The 24,920-nt window shown below is 35.9% G+C and overlaps 1 long non-coding RNA gene across 1 annotated transcript; it reads right to left on the bottom strand.

Annotated features, from left to right (window-relative positions):
• Positions 1-8,691: 8,691 nt before the first annotated feature.
• On the bottom strand, positions 8,692-9,895 carry LOC115414604 (uncharacterized). Its single transcript, XR_003934682.1, has 3 exons — positions 9,791-9,895; positions 9,459-9,554; positions 8,692-8,824 (listed from the first exon to the last, which is right to left on the bottom strand). It is a non-coding gene; the product is annotated as an uncharacterized LOC115414604 (long non-coding RNA).
• Positions 9,896-24,920: the final 15,025 nt, after the last annotated feature.

Genomic DNA, 24,920 nt, shown 5'->3' with positions numbered 1-24,920 from the left:
ACACATGCACTTGTTGAGTGATTGAAAAAAAAAAAAAAAAAAAAGTCCTGCAAACTGCAGTGTAAAGTTGCTTGTGCTTTTATCAAATTAGCAATTTTGAATCACTGAAATTCAAGCACCATATTTCAAGTACCAGGGTGATACGTTGAGTCAAGTAAAAACTTAAAATAAAGTATACACACAAAGCTCTGTGTATTAACCCATAAAGGCCCCAGTACTACTTTGGTGGCAGTCCTAAATTAATTTTATTTAACCTTTGTAAAATGATTGATCACCATTATAATATTATCCTCTGTATTTCGGCTTCTTTTTTTTTTTTTTTTTTTAAATGTAAATCAGGTATTTTCCCATATAAATCACTGATCATGTAGGTGTTCATAAATCTCAGATTAAAGTTGAGGATTATTATATCTCTGATATTTTATGCACCTTATATATCACGCTGATTATCATATATCATATTGTTTATCATATATCATACTGTTTATCATAGAATCATATGTCATACTGCTATCTTGGACTGTTCAGACTGTATTTCTGATAATTCTGCACATTAACATCTGACTTTTCTCAGGCAGTTTTGCACATTCTCTGTGCCATGTGTCTGACAATTTACACAATTACCAGATGTTGCACATTTATTTAAATATAATTTTTTTTCTCTTGGTAATACTAGTTTATATTTTTATGCTTTTTTCTATTGCATGTCATTTTTAATTAACGCTTTGTTTTGGTGTGTAACATCCTAGTTTAATTATTCTCTTCAATTTTTTTATACTTAAACTCTTGTGGCGTTCAGTGTGAATGGCAAAATAAGATTTTCCTTGTACAGGGAAACCTGTTTACACATGGCAATAAACACTTTGAATCTAGAATCTTTAGTCAAAAACAGAGAAAACTAAAGAAAAAGTGACTGTCAGTGAAATCTTTCAACTGAAAATAAACCCAGTGTCTCCATCCACTGTCATTGATTCCAAGTGAAAGCAGCCTCAGCCCCACAATGTAATAAAATTGGTGAGATTTGCTACATTCATATGGTATAAAAATTCAAGAAAATGTGAAATTATTCCAAGTTTTAGGATTACAATACTCAGATTGATTAATGTAACGAATTATAGTACAGATTACTTTTTGGGAGTGTATTCTGTAATCTGTAGAGGAATACATTTCAAAAGTAACCCTAACCATATGGATTGTGCTTTCAGGAAGAGGAAAATAATGATCGCTTTTTTTTTACTCGTGTTCAATTACAAACTATTTGTGGAAAGACATAGTAGACTGGCTGAAAATGAAAACTGATAAAGTAACTAATGTAGAACAAGTAACATAATTTTCCAAAGGAACTCTTCACAATTTGTTACATAATTATGGGTAAATACCACATTCATAAACGTAAATACAAAATAAAAATTCTTTCCTTTGTGTGTTGAACATTGAGCTAAGAGCCTTGTTTTTGTCTTTGTCACTCCTAAAGGACTCAAAGGAAATGGAAGCCTTATATGTGAAGATGTTTCTACATATCTATAACTTTGATAAAATGCGCTTTTGTGTATTGTCGTTTCTCTCTCTTTCAGTGACATACATATTTAATTTGTTAATAAGCAGCCTTGCTCGTCCCTTTTTGTCTTTGTGCTGCATCCCATCGAGAGTTTTGTACGTTTAAAGATGTAAATAAATAAAAGTGGTGTATTTCTGGGTTTGAGTGGAGGTCACATGGTCTGAACGGAAGTGGAGCTCCATTTTCTACCGGCTTCCACAGCTAGACTCTTGTTCTGAAAATTAAAAAAAAAAAAAAGCTGTTAAGACCACTGATTTATTTACATTTTATAACTTTAAAGTAGATTTTTTTTTTTCCATACATGTATTTGTCCCCTGGCAATGTTCTGTAATTTTCTGTTCTGTTCAATCGTTGTTTACTTCGTTATATCTTCATTATGTTGTATATGTCATAATTACTATGTATTTTGTATGAAAGCAAATAAATACGTTTAGTTTCAAAAAAAAAAACCTAGACCCTCTTGCAAATCTTGAGTAATGGCCACTCTGCAATGCATGATGGGAGTTGGTACTTGCACCATGAGTAAAACTCGTTGTGCGTTTGATCTGGTTCAGGCTCAATAGAGTACCAAGTGCGTTTGGAGTGCACTCGATTTCACCCCCAACTGGACACTTGTAAAAATTACTTGATATATATGGAATGAAGATTGAATATTTTGAATGAAAGCTGATATATATGGAATGAAAGCTGATATATATGGAATGAAGTTTGAATAAGTATACATACATTTGAAAATACTGAGTGAATTCAAGTCATTTACTTGTCATCAAAGTGATACTCTTCTGAATTCCCTGGCTTTGCAACATGGCTTCAGTTGGAATATTCCAATACTTTGCTGAACTCGACAACTTTTTTGCGTCACCTGGCCGTACTCCAAATGACACAAACAGTTTGGAGGTTATATTGCGTCACCTTGAGGATCATATTACCATTGTTGCGATGTTCTTATTGCTTGTGGGTAATAATGCTCAACAAAACCTTGTTGAAAGAACATTATGCATGAATCTTGAAAGAATTTACGCGTTACTTCAGGAGATGTTGGCTGAAATAACACTTCAGGCAGAAGCTGATATACAAAGGCATTGTATGGACACACATTCTGCATCTCAGAGAGGAAGACCAAAGCAAGTGAATCTGAATAATTTTGGCTGCTGAGTGTAACTCTTTTAATGCAGAAGTGTTCTTTGTAAGCAAGTATTTACACACACATTAACGCATTTTATTTATTTTTTTCTCTTTTAAGGTACAACATAACAGCTGCTCAACTGACTAACATGCGGGACTTAGGATTTAGCTGGATGGCCATATCTCGAATACTGTCTGTCAACATTCGAACACTGTACAACCACAGGACACAGCTTGGTTTACTGGACTACGGGAATTTCAATAACATTTCAAATGATGATCTTGATTATCTTATCAATGAGGTTCTTAGACAAACCCCTGGCTCTGGAGAGACTTACATCACTGGTAGTTTGAGAGGGAGAGGAATCCGAGTTCAACGATGGCGAGTGTGAGAGCGATTAAGAATTGTCGATCCAGTAGGAAGAATGTTAAGAGGACGGAGGGCAATTCAGCGGAGGGTCTACAATGTTTCTATCCCAAATCAAGTGTGGTATGTGCTGTTTTGTAAATTTCATTAAGGTATAAGTCACTATATACATATTTTTACAAGATTATACTTTTTTAAAAAAAAGTTTTATTTACAGTATTCAAAAAGGTTTAAGAGAGGGGAAGCTACTGGTTTTGCAGTAGAATATAAGCGTGCAGTACTAATGTAGTAACCCAGTTTCCCCAGCAGATGGAGTTTGATGTTTGTGAGCACTCTGCCAACCAGAAATATGTAGTAGTATTACACTAATGAAGTAACAGCAGAGTTACTCATGTTATGCTGTAAAATCTCTGCGTGTTTGAAATAAAAATATCTTCTGCGTGTTTAAAATAAAAATATCTTCAAGTATGCGACACTAGGAATGGCTTATGAGCAACCAAAGAACAACACATGACAGTCGTAAGAAGCTTTGAGACTGAGGGTTTACACAAGCTGCCCAGTTTATAAAGAGTTTGATCAGATGGGCAATTGGCAGCACCACTGGAGCAGCTGAGGCTAAGAGCCTTGCTCAAAGGCCAAAGGCACCTCAGTAGCGACTAGGAAGGGGCAAGTACTGATGTGTGGTGATTGAACTACTGCCCCTAAAATGCTGAAAAGGTAGTTTAGTATTTTGCAGGCAGATTTATGGCAGTTACACAGAAACAACCATAAATCTTGTCAGGTAACAAGTTACAACAATAAACATAATTTATGCAATATCATGGTAAGTACTTATTCTAAATTTTCACAAATTGCTACATTATTACTGAGCTATAATGTAAGGTGCTACATAATTTTTTTTACTTTGTACACATGCATGATCTTTGGGGTTGGGAAGTTTTATCACCAAGTAGCCTAGAAGAGTCAAAGACGGTACATTTTGATATGCAGTATATTCAATGTGGTTCATAATAATCAAAATAATAATGATGCATTTCCTCTTATTCTAGGCATATTGACACAAACCACAAGATAAATCCATGGGATTTGTCTTTCATGGAGGAGTTGATGGATATAGTCGCTGCATTACCTACCTGAGATGCTGCACAGACAACAGAGCATCAACTGCATTACAACTTTTCCAGCGTGCTGTTGATGTTTTTGGGCTCCCGCAACATGTCAGGGGTGATGCTGGTAGTGAGAATATTGATATTGCAAGGTTATGATACAAAATCGAGGGGCAAATAGGGGGAGTTTTATGGTTGGACGTAGTGTTCATAATCAAAGAACTGAAAGATTATGGGGAGAACTCAACAGGGTTGTGTCAGCATACTTTAAAGACCTTTTCCTCTTTATGGAAAATTTTGGAATTTTAGATAGCACTGATCCACTTCATATTAGGTTTCTTCACCATGTTTACCTTCCAAGGATAAATAGATCTGTGGATGAGTTTGTAAGACAGTGGAACAACCACAGCTTACGAACAATGGAAAGCTGGTCACCACTGCAACTGTGGACGGTTGGGATGCTTCAACTTCCTCAACATCAAAGAACAGCATATCAGGTGCATGGGCAATACCCTTATGATCACCAGTGGGATGTTGAGTTGGGGCCAATTAATCCCTTGGAGGATGATGGAAATCATGGGATAGAACTTTTTCTCTCAGCATGTAACCTGCTTGAAATAAATGCTTAATCTACCAAGTAAATACGTTGCTGTTCATCTCACAGTAGTTACAGTGATGTCAGACAGATGACCAGTGGATTATACAACGTTATTGTGAGAAAATCAAAGTTCTATGCTGATATTTTGTAAGACACTCGATTTGCAAAGACTATTTTAACCTTCACTCGTGCCTTTTAAAGGACAAAGATGGACAAGAGTCTGCAGGTCCTTGGACAGAAATAGTATATTCTTAATACACTTACAGCTTAAAATACACTTGTTTCATGACAAACCCAATTGTTATGACCATATAAATACTGAATGTAGTGTGTATTTTGTATCATACATAATGTGTTATTGCACCATATTGAAGATGAAGCCTGCTTTTTAAGATCTAAAAATGTGTATACTTAACTTGAAATAAAAAGAAATGACATCTAAAGTCTGGTGTGCCTTTATTTCACAACAGATACTTAAGGACAATAAGTCAGTACATGCAAACCAGGAATATAGAACACTTTGTTAGAGATCCAATGCACAATGCATGAGGGGGAACAACCTGCCATAGAAATGGGGGTTGAGCTTTACATTACAGGAGGCCATTGTTTGTCTCCCATTTCAAACAAAATGTAAACACCATTTGTAACTAACCCAGTGTTTGATAGTAACTATGACCATTGTCATTTATATTCTTATTTAACCCTTTGACCTTTTCCTAACCAACCTTATTATTGAAAATTATGCCTTTACAATCCAAACCTTAAACATGGCATTGTCACAACCTAAACTAATAGTGATTTTATAAATTTGAATGCTTAATTTGTGTATTTTGTTTACAGTTCCTTGTAGGGGTACTAATCAACCAACATTGCCAGGGGTGGAGACAAACATAGTTGTTCAGTAGTGGTCAACAAAGTGCCTCACATTTCTCAACTAAAAAAAAAAAGTTCAACTGCACATTATTTAATTTTGAACACAAAACCAGGGCTTAAGATATATCAAATTTAACTTAAATTGTTTGACTATTTGTGCCTATTCTTATGCTGAATTTGTATAAAAAAAACTAAATGAAACAGGAACTACATGTCTTCCTCATAACTCAAGCGCTCAACCTCTTCAAGCCCTCCATAATACCTCATGCTCTTCCAAATCCTGGTGAATTCCGTATGGCAAAATTCATATCAGCTTTGAAGTCAGAGTAGACTAAATGAATTGGTATGTGAAGAATGTTTTCGCAAGTATTGGCCACTGGAAATCGGGAATAGGTGATGAACTCGAGGCTTGGCTTTGGGGAGAAACCCAGTGCTGGAATGCTGTCACATCCAGTGAAGAACACAAGAATATCCTCCAGATGGACATCTTTTTCAACTGTGAAAAAAAAAAAAAAAACAAAAGTAGATGAGAACCACGTCTACTTGTCTTTTTATAGAGTACATAATTATACATCTGGAGCAGAGGTGCCCAATCCTGGTCCTCGAGCACTACTATCCTATCCTAGTTTTAGATTTCTCCCTCTTCTAAAAACACCCGATTCACTTGATTTAGCCTATCATTAAGCTCTGCAGAAGCCTGATAACGACCGTTGAATATGTTGGAACAGGGATACATCTAAAAACACGTAGGATAGTAGCTCTCGACCAAAACTGGGCACCCCTGATCTGGAATGATACTAAAGACAGGTAAGAGGGGCGAGTAGTTAAATTCCCTTTAACCACCACTAGATTTTTTATTTATTGCCATGACAGTAATGTCTAAGGGTTTGCTATAATGCCAGAAAAAAAAAGTGTTTAATTAGCAGGGAAAGATAGCATTGATTAACACCAACTGCTGGATGGTCTGCTGATACATAAATAAGCTATTATTTACACACAGCCATAATGAAGGTCACAATATTGTAACCTTTGCACAGGTGAGGCCCTCTACGGTATCCTAGGGTTGGGTGATATGGAGAAAGTAGAATCACAATATTACTGACCAAATGCATCAATATTGATATTGCAGCGATAATATATGGTTATTATTGGTGCTTTCACATAATATTTACACAATGAGATTACTGATGATCAGAAGTAATGTGTAAATAAAGACTATGTGGATAAAGATAAATTGGAGAACAGCTAGAACAGACTTGTAAGTAAAGCACATTTTGCTTTCATGTAAGCTTTAAAAAAAAAAAAAAGAAAGAAAAGAAACTACTCTTACATTATGACATCCAAAATGAAAAACCACATCTGGTTTCAGCACAATATTAATAAGTGCACTTATTAAGAAAAAAAAATCTTTAGGGTGTTTTTGTAGAACAGGACAGGGAAGAAAGAATCGGACATCACCACACCTGAACTTGGAAGACAGAAGTTAATTCCAGCTCATGGAAATAATAGCCTCAGCAGACAACAGTAAACACAAAATCAACATGGCTCTGCCCCCTTTGGAGCTTCAGCCTAAACAATGTCTTACATTGAAACACTGCAAATTGAAAACTTACATTCAGCATCCTGGAGGTAGTCTTGCCAGAAAGCCAGGGCCCGGCATTCTCGTTGGAATGCATTACTTCCCCTTTCAGAATGAATGATCTGGACGAGATTCTCCACATCTGTCGCTGTTAAAGCCTTTTCAGCCTTCACAAAAAGACACTTCATCTGTATAGGGTTTCTCTGGAGAGCATCTTGGACACCTAGAGATTTTAGGCCGTCTCTGAACCTAGTCAAAAGAAAATAAATCGTAATGTGTTTGTGACTAGAAACCTGTGATGCAAGTTTTGTCCATGTTTAATTTAGTAAGTTCCCTCAATGAATTGCAGAAAATTATATGTCTGCTTGGACTGGTGTTATAGAAAATTGTATATCTTGAATCTTTTATATACACTGCAGTAGCATTCTTTGTACAAAACTTAAGCTTTTTCCTTGTATTTGATTTTCTCTCATCTTTTCCATTTCTACCATTTTACTACAACTGACAATCGTTTGTTTTTTGCCAATGTACCATTATGTGCTCAGACATGAACATACCTTTCAAAATGTGCACGGGTCCGCTGAAGGACATACCAGTGAGCCAAGTCCAAAGCAGTCTCTTGTTTGTTTGCAAGTGTTATGCGAACGTTGTGACCAGCAAGGCTGATCAAGCTGGCGGCTTGTGCAACGGCATCTTGCAGTTGCGTTTCAGTCTCAGCCTGTAAGATCTAAAAACAAAAGGATAGGAAGGTAGTGATTTTTCGTTGACCCCATTATTTAGAAGCTTCAACAACTATTAGCTTTACCGTTTACCTTGCATGTTAATGTGTACAGGCAAAATAACTGCATTAGAAATTCAATAGAATCAGAAAAATGTGCTCACCGACAACACCTGTGACCTTGTTTCTTCATCAGTAAGATGTTCAGCTGTGACCTTTACATTGTCTGGACCCTTTTGAAGACACTCGTACAAGAGTTCAGACAGGAAACATGGACTCTGTCCCCCATAGGCAATTGACATTGCCATGATCTGACCAGCATAGAAGTATCCATTGTCTTTCATCCCTGTTATCAAATGAAAGTAAACATCACAAAAAGTGGTTACATCCAAAAAACAAAAAACAAAAACAGTCACATGTACAAAAAGCTGGTTAATTTTTATGCCAAAGCTCCTTTCCCAGTGTCAGTATAATAGAAAACTCCAAAGTATTTACATTTCCTCACAAATCTTAAGATGCAATGTATCCATTAAGCCAAAAGAAATGCAATAGAGTCCTCTTGCAGCAATATAAACTAATTTATTCATAAGTACCTTTAGCGTTGCATGTGAGGACTTTTGCATTAGGTGGACCCTCAAATATGCCAATTTTGTCCTTAATTTCATGAAGACAAAGTCAGAAAAACTCCAGAGTAGGTCCTCCATTGTCCACAGCACCCTCAGATGTTCCGTAGTCATCTGTAATCTTCACATCCACCTTCTTCTCAGGTGAAAAATTTGATCTGCTCTGGATGCACCATCCCACACATTTCTTCTTATGATATTGAAGTGTACAGTGCAGGCATCAATGACCCTTGAAGAAATCTGTTCGGCAATTGTCTCTAAAGCCATCCTTGAATCACTGAAATTTTCATAACACAATGTAGTTAGTGCAAATGATATTAACTCGCCCACTGAGCTATAATATAATATTCCTAAGATTGTAAGCAATGTTTATGAAAGTTTTACAAAAACATTTGTGATAGAAAAAGGTCAGAGTTTTACTTTCTCTTGTTTATCTTGAATTACCTTATCTAGTAATTTATCACAAAAAGTGTGAAGAGCAATGCAATCATTTACAACACTGACTACAAATCACACATGTGCATATCATAAAATTTATCATAGCATGGATAATTGTCACTGAGAAATTTTATACCATGGCTTTAAAATAAATGTTGATAATATGACTTCAGAAATGAATGCATATCTCATAAGAAAAAAAAAAGGTATACATAAAGATATTTCTGACCAACTTGGGTTGCAGCCTGCTTTTAAGGGACCAAGTGACGACTCACTGTCATCTTTGCTTCAATGGTCTTTTTCATATATGAAAAAGTTGTTTCTTGTCATTTAACACTCATATGCTTAAAATTCTGCTTGCTAATCATAGTTACCTTGCAGCTGTCTAGTTAATCTTTGTACTAGTCCACACAAAGTTTTATACTGCAATACAATTTAAATAAATTACACTTTATATAACATCTTCTACTAACCTCTCATTTACTCTGCAATCCAAAGACCTTGAAATGGCTTCCTGGAGATCAGGGTCATCAGAGTGGTATTCTTCCTCAAATAGGTCGAGGTATGCACTACAAAATAAAACAGTATCATTTTATAATGACATAGAGCTACAAATATGATATGACAGTTTCACAGGACGAAGATGTTGATGGTCTAATAACGCCAACGGACAGTGCGTTACTAGAGAATCACAGTATCAAGTAAAGAACATCTATTGTAATACAAAAATTAGACTGTAAATATGGCCAATAGTTATGAATTCCGGACCATTAAAAGAGACCAGAACATTTTTAAAAAGATATACCTGTAGGACGTGCTGGACAAACTACTGCCAGATGCACTGGGCTGATTGAGACCATGAGACACACTGGAGATATTGGTGAAGGACAAATGAGTGTCAGCACTAGCACTGGCAGTGGGACAGATCAGCAAGTGATGGGTGTTGCCGCTGGAGATAGCAGAAGTTCCACTGGATGGGGTGAGAGTCTCTTCATCAATAATGACAGGAGCACTAGTGGACAGCGTTAGGGTGTCAGCTGAGATGGAGGGTGCATCGGTGGAAATATCTTTGGTATCAACACACCAGACAACTTGATCACCACTAAAGCAGGATGGGGCCTCAACAATGGAGTTAGCTGACACAACATGTTTGGGAATGCCAGGCATGCTTTCAGTGACTGCAAGAACATAGTAAAACAGATTAATATTTAGATTTTGAGTAACATTTGAGTAACAGCGTCAGCATCAGACCAAATCTTGAGGTTGTACAATGCATGAATTTAGCAATAGATTAAAAGTTGCAATAGGCTTGTTAGATTTGTGTCTGACTTTACACCAATTTGCTCCAATGTCTTACACGCATGAGCAATGATAGCCACACAAAACCATAGTTTTTAGAGCCAGGTGCTGCAGTTGCTCTGAACCAATTGCAGACCAAGAACATGGGAAACACTTAGCCCTCACCTGATTGGTTGTTGACTGAACTATGACATTTTACATAACCACGTCATTTCTGAGGGACAGATTTTGATTTTTCCGATTCAAAAGTTTATGCTGTTAGTATACATATTGTGTTGTTGATTGTGACGTTTAGTCGATTCTCACATTTGTACAGATGTAAAGCCCTGACTGCATCCGACTGATTAATAGTGAAAGCCATTGTCCTCTGAGTATTAATGTATTTTATACATTCCTTTTTCACATTTCAATTGATTACCCTGTCAGTATTGAAATAGCTGTACACTGCAGACAAACTGATACAGAAGTCCGATTACATTTTAATGGAGCAGAATCTGATTTAACAGGATGTAAGGGTTGCTGTGACTTCCAAAGTGACTTGCAATGACTGAAGGCTGCTGAAAACTAATCAAGAACACTGCAGATTTGTCACACCCCATGGTCTTGGCCACTTTAACAGTCAAGGTCCAGTTCATCTTTAACAAGCCTAATGTTGGTTTCTTACCTTGTATTTTTGCTTTGGAGTTGCTACATATACCTGTGCCTGAACTCTAACTGGGACCTGTAACTACCTGCCTGCACTTGCTTTTAAGCCTTCATCATTAAAGTCATATGCACATTACCCTGCACAGCCAGCTGTGAAAGAACCAACATCATTCTCAGCTTTTTTGTGGATGCATGTAGAAAAAAATTATATTTACCATGTTTGTCAGTTTCTGATATTTCTGTGAAATCATGGCTGTTTGTCCGGTTGTCTTCCTCAGAACATAACTGTCAATTATAGCAGAGAAGTAAAACAAACTTTATGGATCCATTCAATAAAATTATACTAACAAACTTTGTCAGAGCATAGCATAACAGTATTTCAAAATAGCCAGTAAAAAATACATTGCAATTGTCATTGTCACATTTCTTGAAATCTTTAGCACTACTCACAGATTCTTTTTCCTCACTTAGAATGACCTTGTCAGGCCTGACATAAATTGACTTCTGATGAAACAGTTTTCTCACAAGGTGTCCATTCAAAGTCTGATTAGAGATAAGGGATGGTTGAACTAACTTGTAGTGGCACGGCATCAAGATTTGTAACCTGAGGGAATGAAAGAAAAGCATGCTGTATATGAAACTTGTTAAGGTACACTACAGAAACCTATGGAAAGGCTTTAGTTTCAGCACATTTGTTTGCACATAGACATGGAGGCTACATTGTCAATTTCAGTTAATCAGTTCAACTCATTTGAATGCAATTTTAAAGCTAGTTGTGAGAAGAAATTTGACCAAAAATGGTTTGTCAAAACCAAAATTGTGTAGTTACATATCCTTGCCAGCTTGTCAGAAATGAGCAGCTGCCACAAGGGATGTAAACAACAATAAATTCAAAACCTTTCCAACTACAGAATGTCATGTTACTGTTGCAAAAATACCATTATCAAACAGGTAACAAATGTGACAAGACAGATCAAAAACTTACCTGCACCCTTCCACATTTGGCTGGAAAGCCATCATTATTGTCTGCATTACTTTGTCAGCGTCCCAGTCACAGGAAAATTCCAAGGCAGATTTTATATGTCCATTTTCAAAGAGCCAAGCTTTACTGTCACGCCTCGGCACATGTGTAGATGTATGGTCTGGCAGGAGAATGACCTCTTTGGTGAAAGACTGAGCCACACTGCTTAATTGTTCCTGAAACCTTAGAAAAATTAACCAAAAAACAATAATGTATTCCATGACATTAAACAGTGTTAAAGATGTACTTAATGTTTTACGATTAGGCTATTTATTATCACAGCATACATACAGTTGTGGAAAAAAGTTGTCCAACACTTTTAAGATTTTGCACAATCTCAAATATCATCATGCAATCCAAGGGAAAGAGAAATCAGGGCACTCATTACGGTTGGAAAAATCGACAGTGCTGGCGTAAAATAACATCTACATGTATCAGCATGCGCCTTCTTCAGGGTATTACAAAGACAAACACTTATTTATGCTAATGTCAAAGAAAGACACTCATTTATTGTAATGGACTTCATGTGGGACAGCCAGTGAGACAACTGTGAAAAGTTGTTTTGGGCACTAGGTGAGAGTAATTTTCTTGTGTTTTGAAAAACAGAATATGTCGGAGGGGGAAAAAAATAAAGAAAAAAAGGAAAAAAAATACAAGAAGCACCCAAAAAACGATACAAAAAAATTAAAATAAAATAAAAAAAACTAAAACTAAAAAATAAATTAAATTTAAAAATATATTTTAAATATAAATTTAAAAAAGAAAAGACAAAAAAAATAAAGAGAAATAAATAAAATAAAGTGATTAATAAATAAGTGAAAAAAATTATAATAAAGAAAGAAAGAAAAAATAAATTTAAAAAAAATACGAAAACACACAAAAAACAAAAAAACTAATATAAAAGTATATATAATAAAATATATTTTTTTAAAAAGTTAAAAAATAAAATAACAAATCTGAAATTCAACATTTTGAGAAATAATTTATAAATAGCGTGACAAATCGAAGTCTCCATTCAAACCTGGGTGCCACATGGCTTTGAGGACAAAGATCCAGTAGGCTAATCATACAAATGACTCGATTCTGATGGTTTCTGGCATTGAAGCCATCATAATGGATGCCAGGGGTGGGGACAGTCAAACGCCTCAAACAAAGAGAAGCCTAGTGGATTATTTTTTCTTCCTTCATTTATTTGTAATCATTATTATTATTATTATTATTATTATTATTATTATTATTATTATTATTATTATTATTACTATTATGATGATGATGATGATGATGACGATGATGATGATGATGATTATTATTATTATTACTATTATTATTATTATTATTATTTTGCACTTATTTAGTTACCTATTTATTTTATTTATTTCTATTTATAAATTTTCTTCTTTTAATTAATTTATTTTTTAATTACATTTTTTAATTTGCTTTAATATTTTCTTATTTATTTTCTTCGTCCTGTGAAACTGTCATATCATATTTGTAGCTCTATGTCATTATAAAATGATACTGTTTTATTTTGTAGTGCATACCTCGACCTATTTGAGGAAGAATACCACTCTGATGACCCTGATCTCCAGGAAGCCATTTCAAGGTCTTTGGATTGCAGAGTAAATGAGAGGTTAGTAGAAGATGTTATATAAAGTGTAATTTATTTAAATTGTATTGCAGTATAAAACTTTGTGTGGACTAGTACAAAGATTAACTAGACAGCTGCAAGGTAACTATGATTAGCAAGCAGAATTTTAAGCATATGAGTGTTAAATGACAAGAAACAACTTTTTCATATATGAAAAAGACCATTGAAGCAAAGATGACAGTGAGTCGTCACTTGGTCCCTTAAAAGCAGGCTGCAACCCAAGTTGGTCAGAAATATCTTTATGTATACCTTTTTTTTTTCTTATGAGATATGCATTCATTTCTGAAGTCATATTATCAACATTTATTTTAAAGCCATGGTATAAAATTTCTCAGTGACAATTATCCATGCTATGATAAATTTTATGATATGCACATGTGTGATTTGTAGTCAGTGTTGTAAATGATTGCATTGCTCTTCACACTTTTTGTGATAAATTACTAGATAAGGTAATTCAAGATAAACAAGAGAAAGTAAAACTCTGACCTTTTTCTATCACAAATGTTTTTGTAAAACTTTCATAAACATTGCTTACAATCTTAGGAATATTATATTATAGCTCAGTGGGCGAGTTAATATCATTTGCACTAACTACATTGTGTTATGAAAATTTCAGTGATTCAAGGATGGCTTTAGAGACAATTGCCGAACAGATTTCTTCAAGGGTCATTGATGCCTGCACTGTACACTTCAATATCATAAGAAGAAATGTGTGGGATGGTGCATCCAGAGCAGATCAAATTTTTCACCTGAGAAGAAGGTGGATGTGAAGATTACAGATGACTACGGAACATCTGAGGGTGCTGTGGACAATGGAGGACCTACTCTGGAGTTTTTCTGACTTTGTCTTCATGAAATTAAGGACAAAATTGGCATATTTGAGGGTCCACCTAATGCAAAAGTCCTCACATGCAACGCTAAAGGTACTTATGAATAAATTAGTTTATATTGCTGCAAGAGGACTCTATTGCATTTCTTTTGGCTTAATGGATACATTGCATCTTAAGATTTGTGAGGAAATGTAAATACTTTGGAGTTTTCTATTATACTGACACTGGGAAAGGAGCTTTGGCATAAAAATTAACCAGCTTTTTGTACATGTGACTGTTTTTGTTTTTTGTTTTTTGGATGTAACCACTTTTTGTGATGTTTACTTTCATTTGATAACAGGGATGAAAGACAATGGATACTTCTATGCTGGTCAGATCATGGCAATGTCAATTGCCTATGGGGGACAGAGTCCATGTTTCCTGTCTGAACTCTTGTACGAGTGTCTTCAAAAGGGTCCAGACAATGTAAAGGTCACAGCTGAACATCTTACTGATGAAGAAACAAGGTCACAGGTGTTGTCGGTGAGCACATTTTTCTGATTCTATTGAATTTCTAATGCAGTTATTTTGCCTGTACACATTAACATGCAAGGTAAACGGTAAAGCTAATAGTTGTTGAAGCTTCTAAATAATGGGGTCAACGAAAAATCACTACCTTCCTATCCTTTTGTTTTTAGATCTTACAGGCTGAGACTGAAACGCAACTGCAAGATGCCGTTGCACAAGCCGCCAGCTTGATCAGCCTTGCTGGTCACAACGTTCGCATAACACTTGCAAACAAACAAGAGACTGCTTTGGACTTGGCTCACTGGTATGTCCTTCAGCGGACCCGTGCACATTTTGAAAGGTATGTTCATGTCTGAGCACATAATGGTACATTGGCAAAAAACAAACGATTGTCAGTTGTAGTAAAATGGTAGAAATGGAAAAGATGAGAGAAAATCAAATACAAGGAAAAAGCTTAAGTTTTGTACAAAGAATGCTACTGCAGTGTATATAAAAGATTCAAGATATACAATTTTCTATAACACCAGTCCAAGCAGACATATAATTTTCTGCAATTCATTGAGGGAACTTACTAAATTAAACATGGACAAAACTTGCATCACAGGTTTCTAGTCACAAACACATTACGATTTATTTTCTTTTGACTAGGTTCAGAGACGGCCTAAAATCTCTAGGTGTCCAAGATGCTCTCCAGAGAAACCCTATACAGATGAAGTGTCTTTTTGTGAAGGCTGAAAAGGCTTTAACAGCGACAGATGTGGAGAATCTCGTCCAGATCATTCATTCTGAAAGGGGAAGTAATGCATTCCAACGAGAATGCCGGGCCCTGGCTTTCTGGCAAGACTACCTCCAGGATGCTGAATGTAAGTTTTCAATTTGCAGTGTTTCAATGTAAGACATTGTTTAGGCTGAAGCTCCAAAGGGGGCAGAGCCATGTTGATTTTGTGTTTACTGTTGTCTGCTGAGGCTATTATTTCCATGAGCTGGAATTAACTTCTGTCTTCCAAGTTCAGGTGTGGTGATGTCCGATTCTTTCTTCCCTGTCCTGTTCTACAAAAACACCCTAAAGATTTTTTTTCTTAATAAGTGCACTTATTAATATTGTGCTGAAACCAGATGTGGTTTTTCATTTTGGATGTCATAATGTAAGAGTAGTTTCTTTTCTTTCTTTTTTTTTTTTTTAAAGCTTACATGAAAGCAAAATGTGCTTTACTTACAAGTCTGTTCTAGCTGTTCTCCAATTTATCTTTATCCACATAGTCTTTATTTACACATTACTTCTGATCATCAGTAATCTCATTGTGTAAATATTATGTGAAAGCACCAATAATAACCATATATTATCGCTGCAATATCAATATTGATGCATTTGGTCAGTAATATTGTGATTCTACTTTCTCCATATCACCCAACCCTAGGATACCGTAGAGGGCCTCACCTGTGCAAAGGTTACAATATTGTGACCTTCATTATGGCTGTGTGTAAATAATAGCTTATTTATGTATCAGCAGACCATCCAGCAGTTGGTGTTAATCAATGCTATCTTTCCCTGCTAATTAAACACTTTTTTTTTCTGGCATTATAGCAAACCCTTAGACATTACTGTCATGGCAATAAATAAAAAATCTAGTGGTGGTTAAAGGGAATTTAACTACTCGCCCCTCTTACCTGTCTTTAGTATCATTCCAGATCAGGGGTGCCCAGTTTTGGTCGAGAGCTACTATCCTACGTGTTTTTAGATGTATCCCTGTTCCAACATATTCAACGGTCGTTATCAGGCTTCTGCAGAGCTTAATGATAGGCTAAATCAAGTGAATCGGGTGTTTTTAGAAGAGGGAGAAATCTAAAACTAGGATAGGATAGTAGTGCTCGAGGACCAGGATTGGGCACCTCTGCTCCAGATGTATAATTATGTACTCTATAAAAAGACAAGTAGACGTGGTTCTCATCTACTTTTGTTTTTTTTTTTTTTTTTCACAGTTGAAAAAGATGTCCATCTGGAGGATATTCTTGTGTTCTTCACTGGATGTGACAGCATTCCAGCACTGGGTTTCTCCCCAAAGCCAAGCCTCGAGTTCATCACCTATTCCCGATTTCCAGTGGCCAATACTTGCGAAAACATTCTTCACATACCAATTCATTTAGTCTACTCTGACTTCAAAGCTGATATGAATTTTGCCATACGGAATTCACCAGGATTTGGAAGAGCATGAGGTATTATGGAGGGCTTGAAGAGGTTGAGCGCTTGAGTTATGAGGAAGACATGTAGTTCCTGTTTCATTTAGTTTTTTTTGATACAAATTCAGCATAAGAATAGGCACAAATAGTCAAACAATTTAAGTTAAATTTGATATATCTTAAGCCCTGGTTTTGTGTTCAAAATTAAATAATGTGCAGTTGAACTTTTTTTTTTTAGTTGAGAAATGTGAGGCACTTTGTTGACCACTACTGAACAACTATGTTTGTCTCCACCCCTGGCAATGTTGGTTGATTAGTACCCCTACAAGGAACTGTAAACAAAATACACAAATTAAGCATTCAAATTTATAAAATCACTATTAGTTTAGGTTGTGACAATGCCATGTTTAAGGTTTGGATTGTAAAGGCATAATTTTCAATAATAAGGTTGGTTAGGAAAAGGTCAAAGGGTTAAATAAGAATATAAATGACAATGGTCATAGTTACTATCAAACACTGGGTTAGTTACAAATGGTGTTTACATTTTGTTTGAAATGGGAGACAAACAATGGCCTCCTGTAATGTAAAGCTCAACCCCCATTTCTATGGCAGGTTGTTCCCCCTCATGCATTGTGCATTGGATCTCTAACAAAGTGTTCTATATTCCTGGTTTGCATGTACTGACTTATTGTCCTTAAGTATCTGTTGTGAAATAAAGGCACACCAGACTTTAGATGTCATTTCTTTTTATTTCAAGTTAAGTATACACATTTTTAGATCTTAAAAAGCAGGCTTCATCTTCAATATGGTGCAATAACACATTATGTATGATACAAAATACACACTACATTCAGTATTTATATGGTCATAACAATTTGGTTTGTCATGAAACAAGTGTATTTTAAGCTGTAAGTGTATTAAGAATATACTATTTCTGTCCAAGGACCTGCAGACTCTTGTCCATCTTTGTCCTTTAAAAGGCACGAGTGAAGGTTAAAATAGTCTTTGCAAATCGAGTGTCTTACAAAATATCAGCATAGAACTTTGATTTTCTCACAATAACGTTGTATAATCCACTGGTCATCTGTCTGACATCACTGTAACTACTGTGAGATGAACAGCAACGTATTTACTTGGTAGATTAAGCATTTATTTCAAGCAGGTTACATGCTGAGAGAAAAAGTTCTATCCCATGATTTCCATCATCCTCCAAGGGATTAATTGGCCCCAACTCAACATCCCACTGGTGATCATAAGGGTATTGCCCATGCACCTGATATGCTGTTCTTTGATGTTGAGGAAGTTGAAGCATCCCAACCGTCCACAGTTGCAGTGGTGACCAGCTTTCCATTGTTCGTAAGCTGTGGTTGTTCCACTGTCTTACAAACTCATCCACAGATCTATTTATCCTTGGAAGGTAAACATGGTGAAGAAACCTAATATGAAGTGGATCAGTGCTATCTAAAATTCCAAAATTTTCCATAAAGAGGAAAAGGTCTTTAAAGTATGCTGACACAACCCTGTTGAGTTCTCCCCATAATCTTTCAGTTCTTTGATTATGAACACTACGTCCAACCATAAAACTCCCCCTATTTGCCCCTCGATTTTGTATCATAAACCTTGCAATATCAATATTCTCACTACCAGCATCACCCCTGACATGTTGCGGGAGCCCAAAAACATCAACAGCACGCTGGAAAAGTTGTAATGCAGTTGATGCTCTGTTGTCTGTGCAGCATCTCAGGTAGGTAATGCAGCGACTATATCCATCAACTCCTCCATGAAAGACAAATCCCCATGGATTTATCTTGTGGTTTGTGTCAATATGCCTAGAATAAGAGGAAATGCATCATTATTATTTTGATTATTATGAACCACATTGAATATACTGCATATCAAAATGTACCGTCTTTGACTCTTCTAGGCTACTTGGTGATAAAAACTTCCCAACCCCAAAGATCATGCATGTGTACAAAGTAAAAAAAATTATGTAGCACCTTACATTATAGCTCAGTAATAATGTAGCAATTTGTGAAAATTTAGAATAAGTACTTACCATGATATTGCATAAATTATGTTTATTGTTGTAACTTGTTACCTGACAAGATTTATGGTTGTTTCTGTGTAACTGCCATAAATCTGCCTGCAAAATACTAAACTACCTTTTCAGCATTTTAGGGGCAGTAGTTCAATCACCACACATCAGTACTTGCCCCTTCCTAGTCGCTACTGAGGTGCCTTTGGCCTTTGAGCAAGGCTCTTAGCCTCAGCTGCTCCAGTGGTGCTGCCAATTGCCCATCTGATCAAACTCTTTATAAACTGGGCAGCTTGTGTAAACCCTCAGTCTCAAAGCTTCTTACGACTGTCATGTGTTGTTCTTTGGTTGCTCATAAGCCATTCCTAGTGTCGCATACTTGAAGATATTTTTATTTTAAACACGCAGAAGATATTTTTATTTCAAACACGCAGAGATTTTACAGCATAACATGAGTAACTCTGCTGTTACTTCATTAGTGTAATACTACTACATATTTCTGGTTGGCAGAGTGCTCACAAACATCAAACTCCATCTGCTGGGGAAACTGGGTTACTACATTAGTACTGCACGCTTATATTCTACTGCAAAACCAGTAGCTTCCCCTCTCTTAAACCTTTTTGAATACTGTAAATAAAACTTTTTTTTAAAAAAGTATAATCTTGTAAAAATATGTATTTAGTGACTTATACCTTAATGAAATTTACAAAACAGCACATACCACACTTGATTTGGGATAGAAACATTGTAGACCCTCCGCTGAATTGCCCTCCGTCCTCTTAACATTCTTCCTACTGGATCGACAATTCTTAATCGCTCTCACACTCGCCATCGTTGAACTCGGATTCCTCTCCCTCTCAAACTACCAGTGATGTAAGTCTCTCCAGAGCCAGGGGTTTGTCTAAGAACCTCATTGATAAGATAATCAAGATCATCATTTGAAATGTTATTGAAATTCCCGTAGTCCAGTAAACCAAGCTGTGTCCTGTGGTTGTACAGTGTTCGAATGTTGACAGACAGTATTCGAGATATGGCCATCCAGCTAAATCCTAAGTCCCGCATGTTAGTCAGTTGAGCAGCTGTTATGTTGTACCTTAAAAGAGAAAAAAATAAATAAAATGCGTTAATGTGTGTGTAAATACTTGCTTACAAAGAACACTTCTGCATTAAAAGAGTTACACTCAGCAGCCAAAATTATTCAGATTCACTTGCTTTGGTCTTCCTCTCTGAGATGCAGAATGTGTGTCCATACAATGCCTTTGTATATCAGCTTCTGCCTGAAGTGTTATTTCAGCCAACATCTCCTGAAGTAACGCGTAAATTCTTTCAAGATTCATGCATAATGTTCTTTCAACAAGGTTTTGTTGAGCATTATTACCCACAAGCAATAAGAACATCGCAACAATGGTAATATGATCCTCAAGGTGACGCAATATAACCTCCAAACTGTTTGTGTCATTTGGAGTACGGCCAGGTGACGCAAAAAAGTTGTCGAGTTCAGCAAAGTATTGGAATATTCCAACTGAAGCCATGTTGCAAAGCCAGGGAATTCAGAAGAGTATCACTTTGATGACAAGTAAATGACTTGAATTCACTCAGTATTTTCAAATGTATGTATACTTATTCAAACTTCATTCCATATATATCAGCTTTCATTCCATATATATCAGCTTTCATTCAAAATATTCAATCTTCATTCCATATATATCAAGTAATTTTTACAAGTGTCCAGTTGGGGGTGAAATCGAGTGCACTCCAAACGCACTTGGTACTCTATTGAGCCTGAACCAGATCAAACGCACAACGAGTTTTACTCATGGTGCAAGTACCAACTCCCATCATGCATTGCAGAGTGGCCATTACTCAAGATTTGCAAGAGGGTCTAGGTTTTTTTTTTTTGAAACTAAACGTATTTATTTGCTTTCATACAAAATACATAGTAATTATGACATATACAACATAATGAAGATATAACGAAGTAAACAACGATTGAACAGAACAGAAAATTACAGAACATTGCCAGGGGACAAATACATGTATGGAAAAAAAAAATCTACTTTAAAGTTATAAAATGTAAATAAATCAGTGGTCTTAACAGCTTTTTTTTTTTTTTAATTTTCAGAACAAGAGTCTAGCTGTGGAAGCCGGTAGAAAATGGAGCTCCACTTCCGTTCAGACCATGTGACCTCCACTCAAACCCAGAAATACACCACTTTTATTTATTTACATCTTTAAACGTACAAAACTCTCGATGGGATGCAGCACAAAGACAAAAAGGGACGAGCAAGGCTGCTTATTAACAAATTAAATATGTATGTCACTGAAAGAGAGAGAAACGACAATACACAAAAGCGCATTTTATCAAAGTTATAGATATGTAGAAACATCTTCACATATAAGGCTTCCATTTTCCTTTGAGTCCTTTAGGAGTGACAAAGACAAAAACAAGGCTCTTAGCTCAATGTTCAACACACAAAGGAAAGAATTTTTATTTTGTATTTACGTTTATGAATGTGGTATTTACCCATAATTATGTAACAAATTGTGAAGAGTTCCTTTGGAAAATTATGTTACTTGTTCTACATTAGTTACTTTATCAGTTTTCATTTTCAGCCAGTCTACTATGTCTTTCCACAAATAGTTTGTAATTGAACACGAGTAAAAAAAAAGCGATCATTATTTTCCTCTTCCTGAAAGCACAATCCATATGGTTAGGGTTACTTTTGAAATGTATTCCTCTACAGATTACAGAATACACTCCCAAAAAGTAATCTGTACTATAATTCGTTACATTAATCAATCTGAGTATTGTAATCCTAAAACTTGGAATAATTTCACATTTTCTTGAATTTTTATACCATATGAATGTAGCAAATCTCACCAATTTTATTACATTGTGGGGCTGAGGCTGCTTTCACTTGGAATCAATGACAGTGGATGGAGACACTGGGTTTATTTTCAGTTGAAAGATTTCACTGACAGTCACTTTTTCTTTAGTTTTCTCTGTTTTTGACTAAAGATTCTAGATTCAAAGTGTTTATTGCCATGTGTAAACAGGTTTCCCTGTACAAGGAAAATCTTATTTTGCCATTCACACTGAACGCCACAAGAGTTTAAGTATAAAAAAATTGAAGAGAATAATTAAACTAGGATGTTACACAACCAAAACAAAGCGTTAATTAAAAATGACATGCAATAGAAAAAAGCATAAAAATATAAACTAGTATTACCAAGAGAAAAAAAATTATATTTAAATAAATGTGCAACATCTGGTAATTGTGTAAATTGTCAGACACATGGCACAGAGAATGTGCAAAACTGCCTGAGAAAAGTCAGATGTTAATGTGCAGAATTATCAGAAATACAGTCTGAACAGTCCAAGATAGCAGTATGACATATGATTCTATGATAAACAGTATGATATATGATAAACAATATGATATATGATAATCAGCGTGATATATAAGGTGCATAAAATATCAGAGATATAATAATCCTCAACTTTAATCTGAGATTTTATGAACACCTACATGATCAGTGAATTTAATATGGGAAAATACCTGATTTACATTTAAAAAAAAAAAAAAAAAAGAAGCGAAATACAGAGGATAATATTATAATGGTGATCAATCATTTTACAAAGGTTAAATAAAAATTAATTTAGGAACTGCCACCAAAGTAGTACTGGGCCTTTATGGGTTAATACACAGAGCTTTGTGTGTATACTTTATTTTTAAGTTTTTACTTGACTCAACGTATCACCCTGGTACTTGAAATATGGTGCTTGAATTTCAGTGATTCAAAATTGCTAATTTGATAAAAGCACAAGCAACTTTACACTGCAGTTTGCAGGACTTTTTTTTTTTTTTTTTTATTCAATCACTCAACAAGTGCATGTGTCCTCTGGCCTTACAACAACACTTGGGCACATGTTCAGTAATATACAACAAACATCAACTATTTTAGAAGGGTAACCTCACCCTCACATGGAAGCAACAAACTGACTGGTGTCCTCCAACAGTACTTGCTACACAACTTGCATATTACCCTTTCTGCATGGATTCTAAGGTGTGATATAACATGTGTCTCTTCCACGTCTTTTGCATCAAGCTGTCATCTGCCTTTAGTGAAAACCCCCACGCTGGTCTTCCTCTGCAGCTCTGGCTTCATCTTCACATCTCCTGGACACTGTCAGATGACATCTGCGTTGTCTGTGGACATGTTGGTGTGACGATGTGGCTGCCCTTTCAGAGTTACCCAAAAGACAGGCTGGAGCCCAAGTCTGGATGAGCCTGGTCCATCTCATATGCGGGTTTACCTTGGGGAAAGCATCGGCGTTCAAATAAAGCATTGCAATTGTCAGTGGGCAGTAGTGCGTCAATTTAAAATGAATTTAAATGACAAACCATACTGTTAAAAAAATCAACATGCTTTACTCCTCCCCAGAGTGATAATTACTTTAAAATAGTGAATTTGGCACAGATATACCAACACAAAAGTCTTATAATTGAGATGGCATCATAGTGAGTGTCTGGTGTTGTGTCAGTTTGTCATCCTTTACTATCCACTACTAGTTCTGGCTAATACACATAGACCATAGATGAACTACAGACACTTATCACAGGGTCAAGTACAGTTTCTACACATGACTTTAAGCTTATAAATACACAAATATCACTTTCTGCACTTTACTCTGACACAAATGATTAATGAACTTAATAAACCACTCACTATTGCTGTTAACCAGTCTTTTCCCTGTTTTAATTACCATTTTTAATCTCTAAAACACCCTTTGAACTGTGAGCTTAAAGCATTGTATTTGAATGTATTGATACCGTACCATTTAACAGTGATCTGATATCTATCCTTTAGTAACACAGTTCCTTGGTCTAGTTTGAACCAATACGCACATGTTAAAGGTCATCAACTATGGTATTAGCTTAGCAACTGCATTAGCATGGGTCCAGGTCCACACTTGTAATCAGACTCATAAACTCTCATGTGTTTGACATGTCTTGGTCAGAGTGTGTGTCTTCTGTACCTCTTGTCCATGTGTGACTCTTCCTTTAGTTCATGGTAGTTTCTATCAGACACATACAACATGTTCTTTTGGACCTGAGTTCCACTGAGCAGCGTCCACCACATTAGCTCATAGCCGAACACAACTGGGCTTTAGCTTCACAACGAGTCCCCTCAGAGGGTAGTTCAGAAGAAATACTACGGTTCTATGTGTGTGTTCAATTAGAACAGCTTACCTGCAAAACACAAGATGTGGTTACTAACCGGTGCGGACTTGTTGACAGGTTCTCAGCTTTGTCACGTACTGACCGAACTGACCGCGTATGTACGACCTGCACCTACTGATGCACAAGGCACCCTCTGCTGGTCAGAGGAAATAGAGCTTTTACAACACACGAGAAGAACAGAACGGGAAGCTTACGTAGTAGGCCACTCTGCAGTCAGCACCATGAGGAAAATCCGATGCGCGTTTGATCTGATTCGGGCTCAATAGCGTGCCAAGTGCGCACAGAGTGTGCTCAAAGTTCCCTGCTACCGAACACACGTAAAAATCACCTGATATATATTGAATGAAGTTTGAATATTTTGAATGAAAGCTGATATATATGGAATGAAAGCTGATACATATGGAATGAAAGCTGATATATATTGAATGAAGTTTGAATATATGGAATGAAAGCTGATATATATGGAATGAAAGCTGATATATATTGAATGAAGTTTGAATATTTTGAATGAAAGCTGATATATATT

The sequence above is a fragment of the Sphaeramia orbicularis genome, chromosome 24 (genome assembly GCF_902148855.1).
Source record: "Sphaeramia orbicularis chromosome 24, fSphaOr1.1, whole genome shotgun sequence".
In the NCBI taxonomy this organism is placed as follows: domain Eukaryota; kingdom Metazoa; phylum Chordata; class Actinopteri; order Kurtiformes; family Apogonidae; genus Sphaeramia; species Sphaeramia orbicularis.
Note: the sequence above shows the minus strand (reverse complement) of the source record. Positions and strands in the feature narration are given on the sequence as shown.